This window comes from Patagioenas fasciata, chromosome Z (genome assembly GCF_037038585.1).
Source record: "Patagioenas fasciata isolate bPatFas1 chromosome Z, bPatFas1.hap1, whole genome shotgun sequence".
NCBI classification, from domain to species: domain Eukaryota; kingdom Metazoa; phylum Chordata; class Aves; order Columbiformes; family Columbidae; genus Patagioenas; species Patagioenas fasciata.
This window is the reverse complement of record NC_092560.1, coordinates 83,588,624-83,602,031: the sequence shown is the minus strand read 5'-3', so window position 1 is coordinate 83,602,031 and position 13,408 is coordinate 83,588,624.

Below are 13,408 nucleotides of genomic sequence, written 5' to 3'. Positions count from 1 at the left end.
GAGCACAAAGGAAAAACAGCTGTGTTACAGGGGGTAATCGTTCTCCTGAAGCAGTGGGTCACGCAAAAGAGTGATTTCTGGCTGTAATCCCAACAGTATTACACTCAATGAGAGGACTGAGACACTGACACTGAGGAAGCTTGATACTTCATGTCTGTTTTATTGGCTTGATGAAAAATTCTCAAGGAATGAAGGGCAGAACTCGTTCTTTTCTCTACTATGCAAATGTTACCCCAGAAAATAATTTCTCTTCCCTGCAATAAACCTTGGAGAGGAGCCTCTGTGATGGGCATTTCACCCCAGCTGTCAGCAGAGACGGATGTATGGGAAGATGTAGAAAGAAAATAAGGAGATTTAAAAATAATCTAGATTCCATTTCTCTATCAGACATCATTTAAAGTAAGCCTAACCATGCACATTTCATTGCCTGCAGACAAAACAAGGTGCAACATATATCCCTTCAGAAGCACTTGAGATGATTAAGAGAAAGGCTTTCATAGAGCGTATTTCCTTGAATAAACACCAGCTCTCCTTCCCGGCTTCGGCACCGCGGCAATCTCAGCATCTCACAAAACGAATTTCGGACGGAAAAAATAAACTGGGGGTGCAAAAACACACTGAGGAGAGAGGAATCGTCTCCTTATGCAACACAAGGTCTCCAGGGAGACCCACAGCCAGCCTGTTTTTCAGGCTAATATTAAATATCCAGCTCCGAACGGCCTCAGACACCCCTGGCCTGGAAAGCCCTGCCAAGGTGCAGCATCTTCCTTGTGTCAGGCTTTCATATGGATGCGAGCTTGGATTTTACCCAAAGCGCTCTAATGGAGATTAAACAACTCCGCAAGCAGCTGCTCTATGGTGATATTAAGTGGAGACTGGATAAAGTTATCAATTTAGATTGAACCGGGGAAGTTCTGCTAATGCACTTGAACAACAATGGTGCACAGATGGCAACTGAAATGCTTAGGGAACTTCTTAAGAAAAATCCAGCTGAGCCTTATAAACAAATGCCCTTTGTAAAACCAGCATCTAAGGAGCGAGCTGGAGAGACTCTGTCTGAGCTACTTTAATTAAAATATATTTCTTTTTTTGCCATTGGGGACCTTCCTGAAGTGTGAGATGTTTGAATTATCAGGACCATTGCAGCTGCCACACGGCTGCAGAGAGTAAAAAGGGACGGCAGGGTTTGCATGTGGTCCATCAGTGCTTGCCAAAGAAACAGCAATTCCAGTTTATCTAAAGAAATAGGGTGAAAAAAACCAGTTTTGTACAATTCTTTCCTGCTTATTTCCATGGGGCAGGTGTGTTTCTGAGCACAGTACCTTGTGTCCATTCACAAAGGTCTTTGAAGCTGCTGCAACACAACCCATGAGGCTGAAGACCTGACGGAGGTTGCCTTGCTTGACACACAATTAAGGGCAGGAGAAGGTGACACGGCTTAGCTGGTGGCTTTGAACTCGCTCGTACGCCTCCCAATTATTTAAATGGCCTGGTTAGATAAACATCGGCACCCAGGGTTCACCGTTAATATGCACGAGAACAAATGTTCCAGATTTTTAGCCCATAACTTATTCAAACCACCTGGTCGGGGGACGGGGACGGTGCACTCGTGTCACCTTCAAACCCGCAGGCTCTCGGGGAAGGGACTTGTCTGGCCCCATTCACCTCTCCGTGTGCTGTTACATGCGAACAAGGACAACTGCAGGGGCTGAGTGATCCTGTGTTCAAAAGGTCTGTGACTGTGCTTCAGCGCCAGAGGAGCTGCTCCTCTGCGAGAGGCGACCGCCGGGTGACAGGGTTAGGATTGTATTTTGCTGGGGAATCGAGCAGCCCGCATCATTATCATCCTCCCATCGCTGCTCCCCTCGTAGGCCAGATCTACAATTCGTACCTCGAATCCTGGGGGCAGTTTTGGGTGCCAAGAAAGGCCTTGAGGTGCTGGAGCGAGTGGAGAGAAGGGAACGGAGCTGGGGAAGGGGCTGGAGCACAAGTGTGATGGGAGCGGCTGAGGGACCTGGGGGGTTCAGCTGGAGAACAGGAGCTGAGGGGAGACAGGGACACAAAGAAACGGCCTCAAGTTGCACCAGGGGAGGTTGAGGTTGGAAGTGGGGAACAGTTTCTTCCCCAAAGGGCTGTGGGGCATTGGAACAGGCTGCCCAGGGCAGTGCTGGAGTCACCATCCCTGGAGGGGTTGGACAGACACACAGATGAGGTTCTCAGGGACATGGGGCAGAGGTGGCCGTGGTGGCATTTGACTGTCAGTGATTTGACTTTTCATGAGTTAAGGGGTCTGTGACTTCATTGCTTAACCACAACCAGCCACATGTGGACAATAGGTGTGTTCTTGTCTTCTTTAGAAGCACAATAACATCACCTGCATGCTAGAAGAGGGTGCTAGATGTAGGAGTTATGCCATAATAATTAAAATTACTATACAGGTTGTGCGCGTCAGCTTCTCCTTAAAAACAAGCCCTACTATGTGCCTTATTCCCTGGCATTTAATTTAATAAGTATTCCCCATTTCTTTTCTGAATCTGGACAGCAAATGCTGTGATGTTAGGAAAGGATAAGAGACTTTTCCCTGTGCAAATGAATTTTTGTTTACTTCCCGAAGAGCCAGGCTTGGAGGCCTTACAGCAGACATTGCCCTGTTATCTTGAAACCTTCTCCATGAAGGACTCCAACAGACTCCTGGTTTCCCAGCAGCCATGGAAGAAATGCACTGGGCATTCCTGTAAACTGTTGCTTTTTAGATTAGATGCACTTCATCCCCAAAAAATGAATTAGATATTGATGTTCAGCTTTTTCGTACTTACGAACACATGCTAATGTAGCAAATGCAGCATAATGGCCGTGCGCTGCAAACCTTGGCCCGGGCGAGGACTTCCCGAAGTCCACAGAGCAAAGACCACTTGCATCAACGAGGACTCGGGCTCTGCAAACATCAGTGATTAACTCCAAACGCGAATGGTTGAGAGCAAAACTTTTCAGGAACCCATTAAAGAAAAGGCTGGTGCCAAGTCAATAAAAACACTGTTTGCAAGACCAATTAGCCGGTGTACGAAACAGAAAAGAGCAAACTGTATATTCACCTTTCCTGGACTCAATTCTGGAACAGCCTAACTATTTCATAATGGTGTTTTTCTGTACCTTATTCACATACAGCTATATTTCCATATGATCATATACTGGTGGGGCTGTGCACTTCTTCTTTAAAGTACTCTTTATATTGGGAAAAGAAATGCCAATTTCTTGTTGCAGCTTGATGCACCACCCTTCTGTGGTTCATGCCAAATATTTGTAGAGCAATTTAGAATGATGCCGACCTTCCTTGTGAGCATGGCGGCTTGGGCAGAGCTACACCCAACACCTCTGCTGCGTTGTTGGGCACCATGTCCCTGTTGGTGAAGAGCATGGGAAGGGAGAGCTCATGGCTGCTTGTCTGGGGACATCAAAAGTGCCTTGATCTGCAAAAGTTTCTGTAAACCTGTCCTTGAACAGTTGCACGGTTGTTGGGCATTGGAACAGGCTGCCCAAGGACGTGGTAGGGTCACCACCCTTGGAGGGGTTTAAAAGACGCATAGATGATGTTCTCAGAGACGTGGTTTAGTGTTGGGTTAGTGGTTGGACTCGATGACCTTGAGGGTCTCTTCCAACTGAATGATTCTATGGATCTGTGATATAAATTCTTTCTGCTCCTTTGCACATTGAGCTGAGACAGAAGTTAATTCAGAGGGTATTTAGTCCGAATCAGTGCTGACAACAGTAACTCATCATCTTTTGGATTATCCAGTATGAAGCAAATATGAAGATCCCTGCTCTTGCTCTTAGGTCACGATCGTTACAGTTGGAAAAGGCTGTGCAGCTTTTAGCAATTCACATTGGTTGAGCTGATCAGCCATTCCTAGAAAAGAAGAACTGTATGTAATATTTTGGTGTCTAATTAAGAGGTCCATTTTAGTACTATAACTGTTGCTCTTGAAAACTGATGCTTATTTTGAAAAATGCCGTTACAATTTGTCATCTAGTAAAGCAGACTGGTCAAGTCACTCTGAAGGGCAGAAATGTCCTTACCCTCAGGGCACCCATCTCTATTTTCTCCTTATTTGTGGCCCAGCAGGACACTGACCATGCTCACGCTGGGGTTTCCACAGATGCTGAGAAGCAATCCAGCTTTCCTCACAAGAATGGAGCTCTGAGCACACGGGTGTACCTTGTGCAAAGGTCCATATTTCACAAATCATGGTGGCTGTTGCTTTGTTGGAGTTTTCCTCGTTGAGGTACAAGGGGTGCAATTCCCAGCTGCGCTTCAGATCGGAAGACATTCGAGAGTCTTGCACCTAGGATGGGTTTCAAGGAAAATGAGTAAACCCAAGAGGTGCAACAGTGGAAATAATAATAATAATAATAATAATAATAATAATAATAGCAATAATAGCAATAATAGTAATAGTAATAGTAATAGTAATAGTAATAGTAATAGTAATAGTAATAGTAATAGTAATAGTAATAGTAATAGTAATAGTAATAGTAATAGTAATCTAGTCCAGGATTTGGCGAGCGGACAAGGGTTTATGTCCGGAAACAAGGTGGAGACCCAACGGGGTGATGCTGCCCAGCAGAGAGCCAGGACCGGCGTTTCTGTGAGACAATGGGGATTGTTTGCTCTGGTTGCTTTCCAAAGTCATTCTGATGCCTCAGAGGTGAAAGGATTTCAAGGAAATATTCAAGATGCTTATTCGGTCACATCCAAACCTTTCTTTTTTCCCCAAAACATGCCTCAGCAAAACAAGTCGCTGTTTCACACGGGTGGAAGTGGCTGGAGGCAAAGCAATGCTGCGCCAACCACGCCGAGCCCATCGGGCATCTGGAGCGGTCAAAGGCCAACGAGATTTTCCAATATCCTCTCGCTGGTCCTAGAGGGGAAAATATGAAAAGTCTTTCGGGTGCAGCAGAAGCTGATTAAAACAAAAATAAAACAAAGCGCTAATTAACTGTGCTATTAAAGGTCCATCCACTTCGCTGGAGGAAAGAGCAACATCTTCGAGGATGGATGCTGGCTAATAAATCAGGAGGGCTTTGTTCATCTGCCAGCTCCCCCACAGGCTGGCTGGGTGGTCTTGCTGTGAGTTGAATCTCTTTAACCTCAGTTTCTCTATCTGCAAGCTGGGGAGGAAAAATATGTTGGGTTTTAATGAATGTTCAACTAAAAACAAAAATCTAAAAAAAAATTTTAAAAGGCTATAGAAATCTGAAGTGTTGCTGCTGTTTCTTACATAGCAAAAGCCCAAGTTCCTGGGTGAGGAGTCCTTTTGCTCTTTGTTACCACAGACATTTTTTAAGATAGAGGGGATCCAAGAGAGGAGATAGTGTCATCTGCTCCCTGAGAACGGACATGGACAAAATCTGCCAAATCCTTAATGGGGCCCCTGCCAAATGGGGGGAATTGGGAAGAGATCTTCCATCAGCAGACTGATAATCTGCTTGCCTGTTGTGATAGGACAAGGGGTGATGGTTTTAAACTAAAGGAGGGAGATTCAGGCTGGACATGAGGAAGGAATTGTTGTCCCTGAGGGTGGTGAGAGCCTGGCCCAGGTTGGGCAGAGAGGTGGTGGCTGAACCATCCCTGGAGACATCCCAGGCCAGGCTGGACGGGGCTCTGAGCAACCTGAGCTGGTGAAGATGTCCCTGTCATGGCAGGGGGGGCACTGGGGGAGCTGGGCAGGTCCCCTCAACCCAAACCATTCTGTGATTCTATGAGACACCAAGGCCGGTGGATGGAGGTGGACGGAGTATTCAAGCTTTACCAGAGGAAGGGGAGATGTGGGCTGCAGCGAGTGCTCAGGAGAGAGCAGAGAGAGGAAGAGCAGGTGGAAGAGGCAGAGGAAGAGCTCAGCATGAAGACACATGAGGCTAAACCCAAACCCAACGGGTCACACCCAACAACGGGTGGCCAGACACCAGGATGATCATTAAACCAGATCAGGTTTCCCTGTGCTCGCTAAGCCAGGCCTCGCTCAGTCTCTTTATTAGTTTGTAGTTTTTCCTGATCCTGCCTGTTTTTCAGTGAATTGCTTTTTACCTTGGATTGGCTAGAACAAGCTTTTCATGTAACAGCCCTTGCTGAGATAGAAAGTGTGGTAGATGACATCTGGTTCCTGCAAGTTGGTATTTAGGTGGCTCTGTCAAGAGTGTGGTCAAGAACGTTGGAACTGGATTTGTTTTTCAAGATAGCCAGTCTAGTCGTAATTTTACCACATTGCACCTTTATATTATTGTGCTCTCTTCTTATTGTCCCTTGGGCAAGACTCTGAGATTGCATTTTGTTATTTTCTACCATCAGTTGCACGATTTGCTAAAGCAAACTGCAAACAGTAGGAACAGTAAAAATACTTTGCTGCTGTTGTGAAAGCGCTGGTATAATGTATCTATTTAATGAATTACAGAAAAATCATTCTCCTCCTTCATGGGGGCATGGGCAAATTTGGTCACTTAATTCTGAAAGACTGAGGAAAATCTAACAGCAATTACTTCAATGTCATGGCAACACATGCCAGTGCTGTGAGGAGCTCAACAGTCCTCCCTTGCACAAAAATAAAATAAAGATTAAAATTAAAATTAAAAATTAAATTAAAATTAAAATATAAAAATAATCATATTTTTGGCAACAGTTTAGCACTGAGGTTTCCTGTGGAAGCATTACCCACATTACCAGGTCTGCTGGATTTTGGGGAACATCTCCAACCAGACCCATTTTTGAGCATCCTTCAGGCTGCCTCTGCCCAACCCAGAATTCCTATCAGCAGGCGTTTGACAGCACCTCCCTGCTATTAAAATCCTTCCCCCTGAGCTTGCAAAGAGCTTTTCAATAAAGAAAAGCTCTGTGAGAGCACGGGACGAACATTTTTTGCAGCCATCTCACGCCATCAAGGGCTTTACTGGGTGGTGCGATGATGGTTATTATGGGTGTGGGGGCTTTTGGCTTCTCTGTGGGAGAGTAAACATAAATTATCTTGTTATCCAAGATAATCTCCTGGGAATAAAATCCTTACAGGGCTGTAAATGACACGGAGCCTCTAGGATCTACAACTTACCCTCCCAAAAATCAGCTCTCTTGCCTTCAGCCAAGGCTCCGGCGACCGTAAGGGTGGAGTATGGGTGGGTTCCCAATGATATCATGGAAGGATGTGGGTTGGCCTGCAAATTCCTGTGTCTTCTCCTGAGCTAATTGTGCTCTTTGTTTACTCTTATCAGGACGTCTGCAGCCAAGAATTAATTAGCAGCACTGCCTTAGTGCAGCGGGGTCCTACCAGTTCAGGGCATCATAAAGCCAAGAAGATCCACGCAGCTTAAAACAATTTTTTCGAAGGAAACCATTACTAAGCACTATCGCTAATGAAAAAAATCAGCTAATGACACCAGTAAAAATAAACACTTAAGTGGGCAATGTCTCTCCAGCTTCACCCTATAAAGCAAGCAGTGCTAGTGGAGGAAGAAGATGTTTTAGTAAAGACTTTGGCTTTTCCATTTTGCTTGCTGAAGAGCATTTTTACTGCCCTCCACTATGCCTGATAAGCCAGGCCAGATAGGCTCAGTTCCTGCATCGCCTGAGGCCGCGGATTTTCGCTTTTGTGTCTTTTTTTTCCCTAAATTTTTAATTTATTTTTAAGAAAGATAAAAAGCACCCTAAACAGAGCGATACTGTATCGCGCAGCGTTAATGCGGTTACTCGAAATGAGACACGCAGAGGTTGTTTGCTTCCTCTCTTTGCTAAAATAAATAAATTGTGTGTAGATTAAGTGCCTGCAATGAAGGCAGCATTGTACGCAATATTCCCCGGCAGACGCTTGCATTTCCTAGATAAGATACGTGGCAGCGAAGGCTGATGAACTACAGACTTTCACATGAAACTGCTACTAACTACTATTCCTACTAAAAATATCACCTAGCTATACTTGCTAAAATAAACATTTATATGCACAGATAATCCCCGAGCTTCAGTATATAAACCAACTGGTGGTGGATAAATGATAGAAAAAGCTTTGCCAATAAGGACGTTGCTGCAGTTTTTCTGTTCTAGGGTCTTTTCTGGCATCACGTCCAAACTACTGACACTGGTTGGGACACATTGGCAAGTGGAAGCAAAGCCAGATTGCATGTCCTAAAATGAAAAAAAAAAAAACAAACAACAAACCAAACAACCAAACACCCACAACATTTTTTTACTTGCTTTGATTAGAAGAAAATAATTAGTAAATATGTTCACATTGTAATTTTCTTGCCAATGAGAGCATCGAACCAAAGTCAACTCCAGAATCCAAAACCTTCTACAATGGGAGACCAAAAGTCAGATGAGAAACTTAATTCAGGTGTTCTTGTGTAATGTTTCTGCTTATGAGACTACAGCGATGGTTTCTCCTCAGTATTTTGCAAGTATGTGTGAATAATAATGTTACTAAGGTTACCCTTCATGACACTAACCTTATTATCTTCTCTTTTCCTTCCTTTCCTTCCCTTTCCCTTCCCTTTCCTTCCCTTTCCTTTCCTTTCCTTTCCTTTCCTTTCCTTTCCTTTCCTTTCCTTTCCTTTCCTTTCCTTTCCTTTCCTTTCCTTTCCTTTCCTTTCCTTTCCTTTCCTTTCCTTTCCTTCCCTTCCCTTCCCTTCCCTTTCCCTTTCCCTTTCCCTTTCCCTTTCCCTTTCCCTTTCCCTTTCCCTTTCCCTTTCCCTTTCCCTTTCCCTTTCCCTTTCCCTTTCCCTTTCCCTTTCCCTTTCCCTTTCCCTTTCCCTTTCCCTTTCCCTTTCCCTTTCCCTTTCCCTTTCCCTTTCCCTTTCCCTTTCCCTTTCCCTTTCCCTTTCCTCCCTTTCCCCTTTCCTCCCTTTCCCCTTTCCTTTCCCCTTTATTTCCTTTCCCCTTTCCTTTCCCCTTTCCTTTCCCCTTTATTTCCTTTCCCCTTTCCTTTCCCCTTTCCTTCCTTTCCTCTTTCCCCTTTCCTTCCTTTCCCCTTTCCCCTTTCTTTCCTTTTCCCTTTCCTTTCCCCTTTCTTTCCTTTCCCCTTTCTTTCCTTTCCCCTTTCCTTTCCCCTTTCTTTCCTTTCCCCTTTCCTTCCTTTCCCCTTTCCTTCTTTTCCCCTTTCCTTTCCCCTTTCTTTCCTTTGCCCTTTCCTTCCTTTCCCCTTTCCTTTCCCCTTTCCTTTCCCCTTTCCTTCCTTTCCCCTTTCCCCTTTCTCCTTTCCTTCCTTTGCCCTTCCCCTTTCTTTCCTTTCCCCTTTTCTTTCCTTTCCCCTTTCCCCTTTCTTTCCTTTCCCCTTTCCCCTTTCTCCTTTCCTTCCTTTGCCCTTCCCCTTTCTTTCCTTTCCCCTTTCCCCTTTCTTTCCTTTCCCCTTTCCTTTCCCCTTTCCTTTCCCCTTTCTTTCCTTTCCCCTTTCTTTTCCCCTTTCCTTTCCCCTTTCCTTTCTTTTCGCCTCTTTTTCAGGATGGACTGAATTTCGCCATTACCATAATTCTAGTTTCAAGCAAGGTGACCCGAAACACCTCGGAAGCGTCAACGTGCCCCAATAAACGTTTTGCTGTTGATGCCCAAAGGCACAACCATCTTGGGCAAAGCGAAGCCAGATATGTTGCTATGTTTGGGGTGTTTTTTTTGACCAATCCTATCAACAGCAACTTGTTATTTTCAGCAAATCAGATCAAATGCAGCTATCAGTTCACTTCAGCTACTTTTGACCCTGGGCTTCTGCCTATTTTTGCATGGCTGGGATGGAAATACCGTGTGTGAGTCTTGAAATAAAACAGTACATCTCCTGAAGCACGAGAAAAATCGCTGTCAGTGCTCACACAGGCAAGAGTTCATCAGGTAAATCTGCAAAAAATAGCGGGATACATGCCAAAATCATGTACTGGGGCTCAGTATGTACAAATCCCAGAATAAAGATAAGCCAGCCTAACCATCTGGATACGTATGTCATACAACAATCTATGCAATTTGGGTTTTGCTCTTAAATCCTCCTGTCTTTAAAAAAAAAAAAATCAAGTTAACTTTAAACAGGTTTTTTTCTACCACAAACATCTAAATTGGAAAATCCTCGAGCAAGCTGTTCCTTTTCTATTCCAATGCTCAAAACAACCCACCAAAAAAAACCAGAAAATCCGAACAATTAAATTCTGCCACAGAAATCACTGCGGACAGGTCCCCTTTCAATGCTGGATATTTATTGTCATGTATTAACTGTTCCCAGTAAACACGTGAAAGACAATATCTCAATTTTTGCCTTTGACAATGTGACTTCTAAGAAGCGATTTTTCATTGCCAAGGAAGATCAGTCGCCTTGTTGTTGGCAATCAGTATCAGTCCCACAAGCTGTTAAATTCTTTACCTGCAGACGAGTGGCTCTTGAATAGGTAAAAAAACCTATTTCCTGCCTTTTGAAGATATGAAAGGGACCCAAAAGGATTATGAAATGGCTGGAACTGATAACTTTCAGACAGCAGCGTTACCCAAAGGTGAAGATAAATGACCAAATTCATCCAACATCCAACTGCTTAAAGTCAAGAAGTTCAACCTGGCGATGAATTGCCTTCAGCAAAGACAAGGTCTACACGGTTTTTTGTTAATGAGTACAGAAATAATAGCAGATATTGTGATTGACAGTGGTGTTTTTGACGTGTCATTCTCATTAAAGCCCATAAGTCCAAATCCTACTTATGTGGGGACCGAGATCAGGGTATAGACCCGTCTCTTGCCTTTCCACTCCATTTCTGGTCGACCCATCTGCCAGTAAAGTCAACATCAGGAAAGTGAGGTACACGCTTCTCCTTTCATGTACTCCTCATGGTCTTTCATAGACCAAACCAAACTTTCCAGGCAAGTACAGAGATCTTTTTAGAGGTATTGTCCTCCCAACAGAAGTTGCAAATATTTTTGAGCTCTCCCTTATCTCAGTAGTAATTGAGAGTGCTCTACCTCACATGGGAATAAGCTTTGTTTCCAGGCATATTAAAAGTATTCAGGTTATTTTGGTGTCTCATTTTGAAATAATCCCATTAGGCTCTTGCTTTGACCATGAGTACTACATTTGTCTGGCATTCCATATGGCACGGGGCTATGGCATGAGAATGAAGTAACTCAATCCTCTGCTTCTTTGTTATCTCCACGCATGATATTCTGAAAATTCAAAAGAAAACGGTAATTGTTCTTTTTTATTATCTGTTGGTCTTAGCACCCTCACAATCCTGGAGGATTTTCTCGTGCTCAAGAGGTTCCTGTTCCAGAAAAGCATCAGAACAACTGGGTATGACAAGAGAGGGCTGTGAATCAACATCATGGAAACAAAAAAGAAGTGGGCTGTTGATAAGACTTGAGGGTTTACGGGCAGACCTAATGTGTATCAGCAAAAATATCCTCCCAGTAGTGTAAACTTTGATTATCAAGCACAGACAGGTAGGTCCTCTTGATCTTCTCGCACATGCCATTTGAGAGATCAGTTTAAGCTACACAAAAAGGAGAGTTTTATTGTCCCTAGGAGATGTATTTTCTGAGAAAGAAACATCTGGTTGCAAGGGTAGAGTTCTGCTGCAAATTCCTCTGAGCATGAAGACCAGTTCTTGCCCTGCTGATTCTCACCAGGAAGGCTGAATCTGCTGCAAAGGCACAAATTCAGGAGTCTTTGATTCACCTGGAGCCACATCTGGCTGTTGTCTGCACCAACAGCCAAGCTCGAGAAAGGACAGAACAGGCAAAAAAAAACCAACTGGGAAAGAGTTATTCCGAAATTAATCTATGAGCAGAGCTACTGAGGGTAATGAAAGATGTGATGACAACCAGCACATTTTCATATGTCCCTTGGTCCTAGTCCAGATGCTCTTCTTTCTGTGTCACCCCCATCATTCCATGAACAAGCTCTGGATGAGCAAAGGATGACCTGCTCTTGAGTTCATGGAGGAGGAACCATGTACCAGCAGGTAAGAGCAAGCCAGCAATTAGAAGTTAATATTTTGTTAGCTAATATTTTGTCCATTGTAGCTGACAGGGGACTTGGAGACAGATGTCTCATCTGAAGTGACAAATGAACTCACCTTTCGAAGCTAGCAGCTTCTCTTGCGTTCCTCTCATTCCTTTATACCATAGAGTGTTGTCATTTTATGGACATCTTCTCTTGAGCCAACCCTTCCAGAACGATGAGATTTAATATTATATCACAAAGTGACAGGAGGAGATAGTGATATGTGTCCCCTCTACATGCCATTTCCCACGAGGCCTAGAAAAGATCATCATGCTTTATTTTATGATCAGTGGGTCATTCATCTATATCTGCTTTGAAGCCTCAGTAGACTTTTTGCCAATCGCTAATAGAAACTAAATAAACACAGCCAAACAGTGTCATCTATCTGTGTGGTGAGTAATTCTGAGGGATTCCTCTTTAAATAGATGCTTAAGTAAATATAGAAATATCATTTTACAAAGGCTGGCTCAAGAAGAGGTGTTGGGGAATTACAAAGTAGGGACCGCCTAATTTACAAACGTACACGTATAAATGCAAATGTGACCCTATGTTGTTATTGAGTGTGTAACAAAGGAATTTATTTCGGCTTTTAGAGTCATACATGTGCTTTCTTTAATCCACCATACTCAAGACGGAAAAGTACTTTTCTATTTCAAAAGTGTCATTCATAAAAAATGACCTTTTCATTCAGTGTTTTCATGCCAGTATGCAACACTATTTATTTCCCAAGGAGGCTATTGGGGAATATTTAATATAATACATCATGAGTTCCTGCAATACAATGGAGGGTTATATAGCAGCTGTATGATCCTTCTTTACCCTATCGAGTTGTGATTGCTATTGACCGCGTAGCACAGAGCACGAAGCTCTGGGTGTTCTGGCTGATCCGAGTTATTTCACTCTGCCCACTTCAATCCTCCCTCCATGTCCCCAGGACACAGAATTTGGCCTCATCTCCACTCCTGCAACATCAGGCTGGGCTGCAGGTTGAGAGAGGGACATTTCTCCATGCCAGGTGGAGCTGTTTGCTACCTGTAATGCAATCATTTAAATATTAAGGATGAGCTGGTTTAGGAAGTTCAGCTCTAAGTGAGTAAACCTTACTTAACTGTGGGAAGAGGGAAGAAGAAATGGGGAAGGAAGTGATGGGGAAAGAAAAAAGGGTTTCAAATGCCTCCATAATCATCTAAGGATCAGACAAGTGGTTCTGTTGGAGGGTGTTTGTCTCTTCTCCCAAGTAACAAGTGATGGGACGAGAGGAAATGGCCTCAAGTTGCGCCAGGGGAGGCTGAGGTTGGATGTGGGGAACAATTTGTTCCCCAAAGGGCTGTGGGGCATTGGAACAGGCTGCCCAGGGCAGTGCTGGAGTCACCATCCCTGGAGGGGTTGGAAATACACACAGATGAGGT